This window comes from Nansenia antarctica (genome assembly GCF_963989245.1).
Source record: "Nansenia antarctica genome assembly, chromosome: 7".
Lineage (NCBI taxonomy): Eukaryota > Metazoa > Chordata > Actinopteri > Argentiniformes > Microstomatidae > Nansenia > Nansenia antarctica.
In genome coordinates, this window is record NC_137677.1 from 33,063,167 (window position 1) to 33,076,754 (window position 13,588).

Genomic DNA, 13,588 nt, shown 5'->3' on the forward strand with positions numbered 1-13,588 from the left:
AACTTTGTAATAATCAAATGTATGCATGCTATGATGAATGGGAAAGGCGCCGGTAAAACTAGTAGGCTTATATAACAATGAGTTGAATTAAAATTAGGGCTTGCCCGAGTAATTGGAGTAGGATATTCCACTATTCATTTGGTAGGTTGCTATGCGAAGCTTCTTTTTTGCAACAAAACTTTGCATTTAATGTATTATGTTACAATATATTAATATGTAGTTACTTAATGTAATGTAGTATATTACATGTATCAAACAATACATTTTGTCAGCGAATTACAACTAAGCATTTTTTTTTGATATATGTATTAGGCTAATATATAGAACATGTCTAAAAATGTCTGAGGTTTAATTTGTGAATAGATAGACCTACATATTTATATTCAAGAATAAGCATATCTACCTAAATAGCTCCAAGATATCTAAGTGGTCGGGAGTGACTCATGTGCACAGCCTGTTAAAGCTAAAGTCAACTGTTATACTTAAAACAGATCCCTCTCTCCTGGAGACCTTAAATCATCGTTAGACTACATTTCAGAAATTACTGTAGATACAATTACAACTACAAGACAGCAGATTGTTCAGCTACATTTTCTTATTTGAAATCTTAACACTGTTGGTCTGTCTGCCTTCAGGGACCAAAGCTCATCTCAAGAGCAGCAGCAAGAAGCCACAGGAACCAGAACATCAAGGAGGGTCTTGGGAGAAGAAGAGAAGCAGAGGCTGTCTAAAGAGGTAGGTCCAAGTTTTGAAACACAGTGTTGGAAAATCACCACCAATCAGAGTTACATTCAGGGATGGGATGGTAGCAGTCTTTATTCAGTGTTGTACTTCCAAAGTGCTTATTTCCACATTTTCTTTCACACCCCATACTTTTGACAGATCTGCGACACAATCCTGGCCCACTCCAAAGAAAGGTTTTCTTTCACCAACCACCTTGTGAGTGCCACGCTGCTCCAAGGAGAGATGTTCCAACAGCACTGCCATGCATTCCCTGTTGAGGCTCTGAACACCACTGTCAAGGCATACCCCATGCTGAACCAGGTGAAGCTCAAGACTGAGCTGTCCCTTGTCTATGAGAGTGCTGAGTTCAAGGGCTGCTCTGGTGCACTGGCACTGTACCAGGTTCTACACAGTTACAACCTCCAGGAGACTTTCTCTGAGACTGTAGCTCTGTTGAACATCCTAATTACTACTCCCATGACAACAGCTGAAGCTGAGAGGTGTTTCTCGACCCTTAAGAGAATCAAGAACTTCCTGCGAAACACAATGGGCCAGGAGCGCCTGAATGCACTGGCCATGCTTTCAATGGAGAGGGAACTAGTCAGGAAGATGCCTGATTTTAATGAGAGGGTCATTGATTGTTTTGCTGCTTTGAAAGAGAGACGAGCTAAATTTCAATACAAGTGAGCAGTATGTATGCCGTCCATATTTTGTATTTTGTAGTATGTAAATAGTTTTATCCATCCATTGCACATTATCAGCCCCTGTGCCACTGCCCTTTATCCTGGATTTGCTGCACCTAAAATAAAATATGTGATAACTGAATACCAATGGCTGTGAGAGTCAATTTATTTAAGCCCGCTGATTTAGGTGAATTTACCCTTGAACGTGTCACCTTAACCATCAACGCAACAATTGCCCCCCCTGAGAGATTTGGCAGGAGCCGCCACTGTGCGTAGGCACTGCCGCGGAGTTACATTTTTGGAGAGGTGCGCGTGAGCCTACGCCTCCGCTTCATTTTTGCAGCTTACGAAGCCTAGGCTATGCGTAGCCTACGTCCTGCGTGACTCAGTAACGTAAACTGGTGAGATGAGATGCGCGAGATTTCTTCTCTCGAATCAAACTATAGAAAACCTGGATTCCGCAGGCAAAAAGTTGCTACACCCTCATGTCCATATCCAGCTTTTAAGTTTGCAATTATTCTGCGACGGGTCTCAGGATATGACTTCTCAGGGTATGATTCTCTGAAAGCTGCATGCCTTGTATAATTGTAACGGCGAAGATTGTATTGTTTTTCATCAGCTACCGTTTCAGTGCAGATGAGGCATACAGGTTTTGCGTTACTAAATGTTGGCAAGATGAATGCGTACTTGTCAGTCCATTCCTCATTAAAGCTGCGTTTTTCCACATCAATTTTACGCTTCAGATTCTCTTTTTGAGAATGACACTTTGCTTGATTGATAACTGAAAATTATTACAATGAAGTGAAGACAAAATATCTTGATCGCCCCCTGGTGGCTGGCTGCAGTATAGGTGTCAGGAGTCTGTTAACACTGATAAGCCATTAATAACATACATTTTGTAAGAAAGTGAAAATATTAAACAATAATATGCTAATTATGCTGAAATAAAATAAATAAATATATATAAGTCCGGCCCCCACAGTGTATGCTTCGAAAAATTCTGGCCCTTGGACAAATGTAGTTGGTGACCCCTGCTCTAAGGATAGCAGCTTGCCTTTAACCACACCATAATCTTGGGTATTTGGACAAAGTGATGCATAAACATTCTGTGCCTTTCCTGTAAGCGCACTCTGGATAAGAAGTGTCCAGTGATCCTTAAGCCCAATTTATACTTCTGCGTCGAATTTACGCGCGGCTACGCCGTAGCCTACGCAAGGGCTCTCCCAATTTATAGTTCTGCGTCGAATTTACCCGCGGCTACGCCGTAGCCTACACAAGGGCTCTCCCAATTTATAGTTCTGCGTTGGTCGGTGTACTCATAGCGGCATAATAGCGATTTTTTTTGTTATGCTTGTTGTAAAGAAAATGTCTATAATGCATTGAAATGACATTAAACTAAGATAATACGATGGTTTTATCGTATCATCTTCATAATAATTATTAATAATATCTTATCATAATTTTTCTAATCTTTATTAATAAGTAATTACAGAAAAGTAAATGACATTTCTGTCATGGCTTCCACATGTTGGCCTACGAGAGAGTCGGAATCATGTGGGAATCATGTCGGAATCATGTGCTGACCAATCACAGTGCTTACGGTCTGCGTAGGCACTGCCGCGGAGTTACATTTTTGGAGAGGTGCGCGAGCCTACGCCTCTGCTTCATTTTTGCAGCTTACGAAGCATAGGCTATGCGTAGCCTACGTCCTGCGTGACTCAGTAACGTAAACGATAGTTATGGAGATAGACTCCAGTTCTATGAGTGGAGCGGAGCCCCATAGGGGAGCTCTGCTCCTATTGGTTTACCCGCTACCTAAAGTAGCCAATGACTGAATTTTTCAATGCCTGCGTCCGCCTGGGGTGCTATATAAAGGGGCGTACTTCGCTCCATCATTCTCCCAAACATACAAAACAGCCGGGTTTGAACGAGTCGAAGTGGGCCAGCAGCCCTATGGGGCTCCGCTCCACTCATAGAACTGGAGTCTATCTCCATAACTATCGTTCTATATCGTGGAGCTCCGCCCCATAGGGGAGCTCTGCTCCTATTGGTTTAGGCGGAGCGAGCGAGGCCAAATGTACCCCCACTGAGACTATTAATCTGAAACAATCTCAGCGGCACCCGGAGCCACCGCTGGACTGGCCATACAATCTTTCTGCCCGCTGGCAGATGGGCCGCGCTAGTTTTGGGCCGGTCGGGCCGCCTTGGCCCCCCCCCCCAAAAAAAAAAACTAGCGCGGCCCAAGATAGCGCGGCATCAACTAGCGCTGAATCAAGCGGCGGCCCCCGTTTATTCTAACACATGGGCTGGCCCAATCACACACCTGCTGTCCATCGGCCCCCTCCCCCACTCTGATCCCTCGGCCGACAACCCAAGTACAGTGTCATGTCCGTAGATAAGATAGTGAAAGGGGGTGCCCAGAAAACTAGGGAGAAAAAAAGTAAGAAGCTAGCAGAGGATGCCTCAAAATGTCAGAAACTGACAGATATGTTCTCTGCATCGACTGTGGGGGCTAGGCCTACTACAGCTGCGGCTGCCACAGCAAAATCTTTACCGCTAACTAACGTTAGCAGCAGAGGCGCCCCGTCCATAGAGGCAACCATGGCAATTGCTTGGGGCCACCAAACAAAAAGGGCCTCCAATTATTTTTTTACCCTCATATTGTTTAGCTTGTCAAACTAAAACTGTCCTTGGATGAATGTATTTTCAATGGAAATCATGGCATTCAGCGTTCAGTCGCTCTGAGTCTGCTCGCGCTGCGCTGCGCATACATTAATCCAAGGACAGTTTTTAGTTTGACAAGCTAAACAATATGAGGGTAGTTAAGAGTTTAACTACTTTTCATTGTGAAATAGCTAGTTTGGTAAAGTATTCCCTGCAATTACGGCGTTATTATATGATCTATAACAACACGGACATCCATATCCGTAACCACGGCAGTATCCACGCAGCTGCCCCAAAACCCCCCTAGTGGGGCCCTGCCCCCTTCTAGCTTGAAATTGACTTCTAGAACGGATTCTATGTGCCGCCCGGAGCGAGCGGCAAATCTAGGACACTGATAGGCCGGACGATGGGAAGCACCGCCCCCCCGTCCTTCTCATTGGTTCAGCGGGACAGTTTTTTTTAAGTTAACTATTCATTTGTTACGTATTTATTTGGCATCTGGGTACAAAATACAAATAGTTAATACATCATGTAGCCTATATTAAAGCCTTTAAAAAATGATTCATGATAAGATCCATCATTTACATGCATTTACATGCATCATTTACATGCTCCATGTTGCATGTAATTTGTATGCTACTTGTGGTCCAGTATGTCGCAATGTGTACTAGGTGTGCTACTGTACCTGTGGTCATGTACTGTTTTTACTGTTTCTACTGTTTTTACTGTTTTTATGTCATGTGCTTTGCATGTTTTTATGTGATTTTATTATGTCAAATGTAATTGTTGTATTGTGGCTGTCTTGGCCAGGGCTCCTTTGTAAAAGAGACGCTAGTCTTTCAGACAGTTTTTTTACTTACACACACGAGCGCGCGCATATGCGCGAACTTCGTAAAACCGTATTATATTTCAGTGTCAGGGAAATAAATAAATTTAAACATTTCCACATCGTCACCCGCCTAAGACCCTTACCAGGGGCCTCCTAATGTTGTTTGCTTAGGGCCCCCAAAAGTCTAGGGGCTCCACTGGTTAGCAGTAGCACTGATGTGCCGTTAGCAATTGAGGAGGAGACAGAGGACACAGCTAGAGAGGTAAGCAATGTTGTTACTTGGTTTTACAAAAGCAAAGTTATGTTAGTCGCTTGCATTGGCCAGATTAAGGGAGCAGCAGCAGAGAATGTCTTATGACTTATGCTAACCCGTACAGGCAGCATGATTGCATTGCGCTTCACCAGGACTTGGCTGGAATTCATGCACACACACAGTGATCTCTCTCGTGGTGTAACGTTAGTGCTGCTTGGCTGTGGACTCTATAGCTAACGTTAGATGGGGGTGTTCTGCATTTTGTGACTTTCTATTTTGTTGCTAGCTAGCAAGTTGAGGTATCACTGTCACTGACATAAATGCAATACCAACAATGGGTGTTAATAATACTTTTTATTTGAAAATAAAAATATTTAAAAAAAAATCTACACTCGCCTAGTTCAGAACTAATGAATGCTTTTTATTGCATGGAGAAATAAAACTCATGCAGTCTGCAACACAATAATGTTGTCTTGCAACCTTCCATTTGAAATGACTGGGCTTCTGGTGTAACATAATGCAATCATGCAGCCTGTGTGTACATGTAAATGAGAACTTTGCTGATTTTGACAACCAGTTAGTTTACTTCTCTGTCCATGTCTTGTTGAACCAGGTTGAGCTGCTGCTGCCCTCCCCAGAAAAGCAGAGTGTCAGGGAAAGAGAGGAAAAGGAGAGAGAAAAAGATGAAACAGAGGAAACAGAGTGCCACGTTCAGGACTTCAATTACTTTGCCTGTCCTGAGCCTTCCATGCTAGATCACTTTTTAGATTACCACCCTCAGCAGAGAACCAAAAATACAGCGGCACAAAAGTATGTGCAGATGGCACCAGTAGGAAGTGGCTCACATATTGCGAAGAACAGCATACATTGTTTTGTTTTGTCTGTATGGCATTTGGCAATAGCACTGACCCCAGAAAATGTATTACTGGAATGACAGGATGGAGACGTGCGCAACAGAATGTGGAGGAGCATGAAAAGAGTGCTACACACCGAAAGTGTGCTGAAGCCTATTTTCTAAGAAGTAGAAAAGGAGATATCCAGAGCAAGTTTGCTGGCAGTCAGATGTCTGCTCATAGGCAGCAAGTAAGAAAGAAACGCCAGGTTTTGGAGTGTGTTGTGGATGTGGTGAAGGTGATAGGCAAGAGGGGCTTGAGCTACATAGGGGGTTTTACAAATGGTATATTCAACAGACTGCCAGCATGTTGATCGGCGGTGTCGGACCGATTGTGTTGGGCCGGTCTGAGCCACATGGCAGGGCCTAATTTTTGTCCCAGTCCAGCCCTGCCCGGAGCTGACCACTGATGTTGGTTCAAGACAACCTTAAAAAGTTGGCCCAACCCACACCGAGTCTGCTCCACTGATCTAGCCCTTACGTGAGCACGCAGGGTTGTAGATCTAACGGAACATGTCCTGGAGGAGGGTCCCCTCCCCAGGCACATCCGTAATCATCCTGACAGCACTTGAATAGCATCCCCAACCAGGGTAATCCAAGTGCCATCCCCACTACATCAGTCCTCAGCAAACTGAGGACAGAATGAGAAAAGGATGAGGAAGAAATATCACTTACCTAACCCTTACGTTGGGTTGTTGATCTAACAGAACATGTCCTGGAGGAGGGTCCCCTCCCCAGGCACATCCGTATTCATCCTGACAGCACTTGAATAGAATCCCCATGACCAGGGTAATCCAAGTGCCCTTCCCACAACATCAGTCATCAGCAAAACTGAGGACAGAATGAGAAAGGATTGAGGAAGAATATCACTGACCTAACCCTTACGTGAGCACGTAGGGTTGTTGATCTAACGGAACATGTCCTGGAGGAGGGTCCCTTCCCCAGGCACATCCGTATTCATCCTGACTGCACTTGAATAGAATCCCCATGACCAGGGTAATCCAAGTGCCTTCCCCACTACATCAGTCATCAGCAAAACTGAGGACAGAATGAGAAAAGGATGAGGAAGAAATATCTTTCAAGTAATACCGTATAAAAAGTGATGGCGACGACCAAGACGCCGCCACACATATCTCCTCCACTCCCACTCCCCTGAGAATGGCCACTGATGTGGCCATGCCCCTGGTGGAATGAGCCCGAATGCCAGTCGGCACGGGCTGCCCCTTCGATTCGGCTAATAGCCTCGCAAATCCAAAGGGACAGCCTCTGCTTCGAGAGTGGTGTCCCGGCTTTCTGTCCGCCATAGCAGATCAGAAGCCGGGGAGAAGATCTCAGTCCTGCCGTGCGCTTCACATATTGTGCCAACGCGCGCACCGGACAATACAATGTAAAACGCCTCTCCCTCTCTCCGTCGTGAGGAGGAGGGAAAAAAAGGCGCTCAGAGCACAGCTCTGAACCCTAAAAACCCACGATTAACCGTAGGGATAAAAGCCGGGTTAGGGCGTAATACAGCTTTTGTTTCGTCATCAGATATGATCAAACAATCTGCCCGTGACGAGAGAGCGCACAAATCACTCACTCGCTCAGCTGTAGTCAAGGCGAGAAGTAGACTCGTCTTGAGAGACAATAAAACGCAACGACACAGTGACAATGGGTTCGAATGGGGGCACGCACAGCGCCTCTAACACAATCGACAGGTCCCATTTTGGCATTAGAGTCCTATGAGGGCGTCTAAGCCTACACACTCCAGTCAAAAAACGCTTAACCAGCGAATGACTGAAAAACCAGTGTCGTTGTCGCAAAACCCTCATGACAAGCTGAGATGGCAGCCGCGAAAACTTTAATAGTTCCCGCCGCCAATCCCTTGTCAACAGCGACTGTAAGAAGCACAAGAACGTTTCGACCCGACAACAGACAGGGTCAACGTCCTGTCCCTCACACCACTGTGTAAACTCGCCAGCGCGCCGCATATCCCTTTGCAGTGGATTGCGCACGCGCACTCTGAATGGTCTGAATGACCGCGTCTGTCAGACCCCTGCGTTCTAACAATCCCTCTCAGTAACCAGGCCATGAGGGGCCCCCCCTCATAGGCGGCCCCTTCACCAAGCCTCCGGCTTGAGAGAGTGCATCTTGTCGATGAGGTATGGGCCATGGGCCCTCTACCAACATCTCCATCAGTTCCGGAAACCACGGGGCTCCGGGACGGTCCGGGGCTACAAGAATTAACTCTAGCCTCTCTGACCTCACTCGTGCCAACAGTGGGAGGATAGATGTCAGGGGTGGGAACGCGTATAACAGGACCCTCGGCCATGGGTGGTGTGCGAATGTATCGACTCCCAATGGCGGGTTGTCCTGTTCGCGCAGTGAGAACCAAAGGTGACACTGCGCATTCGTGACGCAAACAGAACCACTTCTGCTTGCCCGAACCGTGCCCAAATCAGCAACACAATGGAGGGTGTTAACCTCCAGTCGTCGTCCCTCGGGCCTCCCCGTGATAACAGATCTGCTCCTTCATTGAGCAGACCTGGAATGTGGAGAGCTTTCAGCGAACTCAGGCGACTCCGCGCGCGATGACGCGCGGGTCTCTCCAGTAGCTCAGGTCGGTTTTGACCGATCTCTGTATTACAATCAACTTGCGACGGCATCTCACTGGAACCAGTCGCAGTCGTGCGAACCGCCTCTGCAGTCTGCGCATGTGCAACAGGCCTAAGGGGACCACTACATGGGCTGCAGACATCAGTCCTAGTAAGGACATCCTTGACAGAACGGTGATTGTATTTGTCACTCGACACACCCGGAGAGCTGACGTCAGTGTCGCTCTCCGTGGTGCCGATAAACTGGCCCTCATCTCGGCAGTATCCAACTGAATGCCTAGATAGGAAAACTGTTGAGCCGGCCACGGAGCACTCTCTGTCCAGTTTACAGCTAACCCCAGCTGAGTGAGGTGCTGCACCAGTGAGGTTGCGTCCCGAATGGCTCGATTTGGGCATTGGGCCAAGACCAGTAGGTCGTCGAGATATGCTAATATGCGTATCTCGTTTCGCCTCAGTGGTTCGAGTGCTGTCTGCACGCATTTGGAGAAAAAACGAGGAGCAAGCGCGTACCCGAAGGGCAGGCGCGTGTACTCGTAAACCTTCCCTTGGAAAGCAAAACGTAGGAATTTCCTGTGCCACTCTGTGATTGGCACACGAAATACGCGACCCTCAGGTATCTACGAAAGGGGCATTTCGCCACTCTCTCGTTGAGGACCCTGAAATCTAGTATGGGTCTCATATCTCCCGAATTCTTTGGGACAAGGAAATACGGGGAGTACCATCTCATGTCCCACTGGTCCCTCAGAACCAATGTCACTGCGCCCTTTGTTAGGAGATTCGTAATCTCCTCCTGGAGCGCACGTGTCTTTATCGGGCAGGACAAAAAACAGTCTCTCTCACGCCCCTGAAGGGCGGAGGAGGCTGAATGAACTGTAGTGCATATCCCCTCCTCAATGTCCTGTCTAGCCAGCCCGACAGAATACCTGTCCCTTCTAGTCATTCTGCATAACGCAACGACAGCGGCTGGACCGTCTGTTGTGGTGCAGTCGACAGAAAGAAACTTGAATTTCTGTATGACCCCAGCTGCCGCTGCCCACCGAGGAGGTAAAGGTGGGGCCCAAGGTGGGGTCCTTTCGAAAAGGATGGGCTGCCGTCTGTAAAGAGTGTTTGTTATGTGTAACAATGCTCTTTATTGATGCAGGTTTATTATGCCTGATAATCAAAGAACCGGCCGCACGCTCATGAGCTGGGCCAGGTCTTGATAGACATGGAGGGGTTTTTGATGTAAATAACGGTCCCTCTATACGGCTACATACAGGGGTGTTTAACCCGCTACGTGTCGTGATAGGGGTAAGTCCGTTAGGCAGAGAGCTGGCCACACGCCGGTAAGCTGGGCCAGTCTCCGGTTTGTTTCTAACCGGTAGCGAGTCGACCACACTCTGACAAGGCAGGTCCATCTCCGCTCTGGTAGATAACGGTCCCTCTATACGGCTACAGACAGGGGTGTTTAACCCGCCTCGTGTTGTGATAGGGGTAAGTCCGCTAGGCAGAGAGCTGGCCACACGCCGGTAAGCTGGGCCAGTCTCCGCCTTGTTTCTAACCGGTAGCGATTCGACCACACTCTGACAAGGCAGGTGGGTCTCCGCTCTGGTAGATACCATGGAAAAACCTCCTTAGGGATGGTTTGCCGTCTGTAAAGAGTGTTTGTTTTGAGTAACAATGCCCTTTATCGACGTAGGTTTATTATGCCTGATAACCAAAAAAACGGCCGCACGCTCATGAGCTGGGCCAGGTCTTGATAGACATGGAGGAGTTTTTGATGTAAATAACGGTCCCTCCATACGGCTACAGACAGGGGTGTTTAACCCCCTTTGTGTCGTGATAGGGGTTAGTCCGCTAGGCAGAGAGCTGGCCACACGCTGGTAAGCTGGGCTAGTCTCCGCTTTGTTTCTAACCGGTAGCGATTGGACCACGCCCCGACAAGGCAGGCGGGTCTCCGCTCTGGTAGATAACATGGGAAAATCACCTTTACTGAAAAAGTAAGGTGGGGATTTTCCTTCCTTTGCCTCTTTATGAGGTAGCAGCCATGAAGAGGAAACCGGTGGTGGGGTCATTACCGACCCCTCCGCCAGTGAAACCGGGTCACGCTGCCGTGGGGGCCGTAGCGGGCCCTCCCAGTGGTCAGCGGCGGGGGCTGGGGATGCCGAGTGGGGCATCCCCAGCGAGCTGGCCACACGCCGGTAAGCTGGGCCAGTCTCCGCCTTGTTTCTAACCGGTAGCGATTCGACCACACTCTGACAAGGCAGGTGGGTCTCCGCTCTGGTAGATACCATGGAAAATCCTCCTTAGGGATGGTTTGCCGTCTGTAAAGAGTGTTTGTTTTGAGTAACAATGCCCTTTATCGACGTAGGTTTATTATGCCTGATAACCAAAAAACCGTCCGCACGCTCATGAGCTGGGCCAGGTCTTGATAGACATGGAGGAGTTTTTGATGTAAATAACGGTCCCTCCATACGGCTACAGACAGGGGTGTTTAACCCCCTTTGTGTCGTGATAGGGGTTAGTCCGCTAGGCAGAGAGCTGGCCACACGCTGGTAAGCTGGGCTAGTCTCCGCTTTGTTTCTAACCTGTAGCGATTGGACCACGCCCTGACAAGGCAGGCGGGTCTCCGCTCTGGTAGATAACATGGGAAAATCACCTTTACTGAAAAAGTAAGGTGGGGATTTTCCTTCCTTTGCCTCTTTATGAGGTAGCAGCCATGAAGAGGAAACCGGTGGTGGGGTCATTACCGACCCCTCCGCCAGTGAAACCGGGTCACGCTGCCGTGGGGGGCCGTAGCGGGCCCTCCCAGTGGTCAGCGGCGGGGGCTGGGGATGCCGAGTGGGGCATGGCTCTGTCGGTAGAGGTGGAGCCAGTGCCGCATCACGCCGAAAACTCTGTTTCGCAGCCGTTGACGGCCTAGTCGTCACCACGGCGGAAGAAGAAGAGGTGGACCAGGTACATCGTCGCGGCACTGAGCTTGCTCAGAAGCTCCGCCTCTGCTGCAGACAGACCGTTGGGTCGGTCTGTGGTGATTTTCGCAATGGCGGCGTTAAACACGGCGATGTTATTCGCCGCCGCCGCCGCCGCCTGCGCACCGAGCTCATCAGAGCTTTCTGATTCTGACACCGGCACCGACCACTCAGCTGGGTGAGGGCGGCGTGATGTCAGGGCCGGCTGAGCGGGCGGGACCATCCCTACTTGGGGAGGTGCCTGCCCAGAACGCCGCTCTGCGGCCTGTCCGGACGCATCATCGGCAGAGCTATTCGAGTCGGATAGCATCCCCGAGATAGCGCCCGCCAGGGGAACGCTCTCCTTGAACCAGGCCATCCCCTTTCGCCTTTCCGCGACGGAAAGGAGGTGGAAGGGGAGGCAGCTGGGGGAGGGGACCAACGCCGCCTCGGCATGTTCGGGGCCGAGGCAGACGTGGCAGAAGTCGTGCATGTCCTCCGCTGCTAGGAAATCGCAGCGGCAGGTGTCCCGGAGGAACTTCTTCGTGGTCGGCGGCGGACGATCCATCGCTGAAGGGAAAAGTCTCCTCCGCTGAAAAGTGTCCTCCGCTGCTTGGAAGTCGCAGCGGCAGGCGTCCCGGAGGAACTTCTCCATAGGCGGCGGACGATCCATATCTTGAAGGGAAAAGTCTGGCGGGTTCTCCAGTCTTAGTAGTCGTCCTTCTCAGTCTTCAGATATAAACCTGTGCTGAACTTTTTGGGAGAATGATGGAGCGAAGTACGCCCCTTTATATAGCACCCCAGGCGGGCGCAGGCATTGAAAAATTCAGTCATTGGCTACTTTAGGTAGCGGGTAAACCAATAGGAGCAGAGCTCCCCTATGGGGCGGAGCTCCACGATATAGAACTGTCGAGATGAGATGCGCGAGATTTCTTCTCTCGAATCAAACTTCTATAGAAAACCTGGATTCCGCGGGCATAAAGTTGCCTCAGGAATTAATTAAAACTGCCCCGCTGAGCCTGTGGGGGGGGGCCTCAGGATTTATTTTATTTTATTTCCAGAAGCAGGCTGTTCCAGAAGTGAGGACCAGAGACACTAAATGGCCAGGCCTCGTGGGGTCGATTTGGGATGGATGGGGTAATCCTTTCTTTGAACTGGCTCCTACTGTAAATGAAACATGGGCTGGGCCTACTTAGCGGGGCACCATTTTGTGGTCAGATACAAGAAATATATGATGTAGAACATTAGATTACCGTAGCCACCATGCTTTAAATATCTGTATTTTTTGTCTTTTAGAGAGCTCCATAATGATGTTATATTCTTGACTTCTCCCATGGTTTGAATGTGCACGTTGACGACGCTTTGGCAGTGGATCCCAGTAGTGGTTCCAGTTTCCAAATCTGTCTGCCCGAAATCCATAAACATTCACCTGAAAATATAAAAGGAGGGCTTCATATAATAATAATAATAATAATAATAATAATAATAATAATAATAATAATAATAATAAAATAATAACTTAAATCTATATAGCGCCTTTCACAGACCCATGGTCGATTTACAAGGGAATGGGACAAACAGAACAGAGCCAGAGAGACAAACACACAAAACAAGAAACAGTGAAACAGCTACTACAGGTTGAATGCAATGGTGAATAGGTGGGTTTTAAGGGCAGTTTTGTCCAGGGTTGGAGAGTCGCGGATATCCTTGGGTAGAGAGTTCCAGAGGGTGGGGGCTGCCACACTGACGGTTCTGTACCCAAGGTCCGGAGTTTTATTATATGGATCTAGATTTATCATATAGATCTATATACACTAGAGAAACTGAATAGGGGGATGGAGAGGAGGGACAGTTAAGGTGTAGCCGGAAGAGATGGGTCTTCAGTCTCCAGAGGAAGATAAGGAGTGATTAGTCAGTGATTTGCTGACTGCTGCTTGGTGTCAGTGTTGTTCTATTCCCAGTGCAGGTTGGATACATTACCTTATTGAGCTGAGCTGGACATATACATATTACTGGCAGA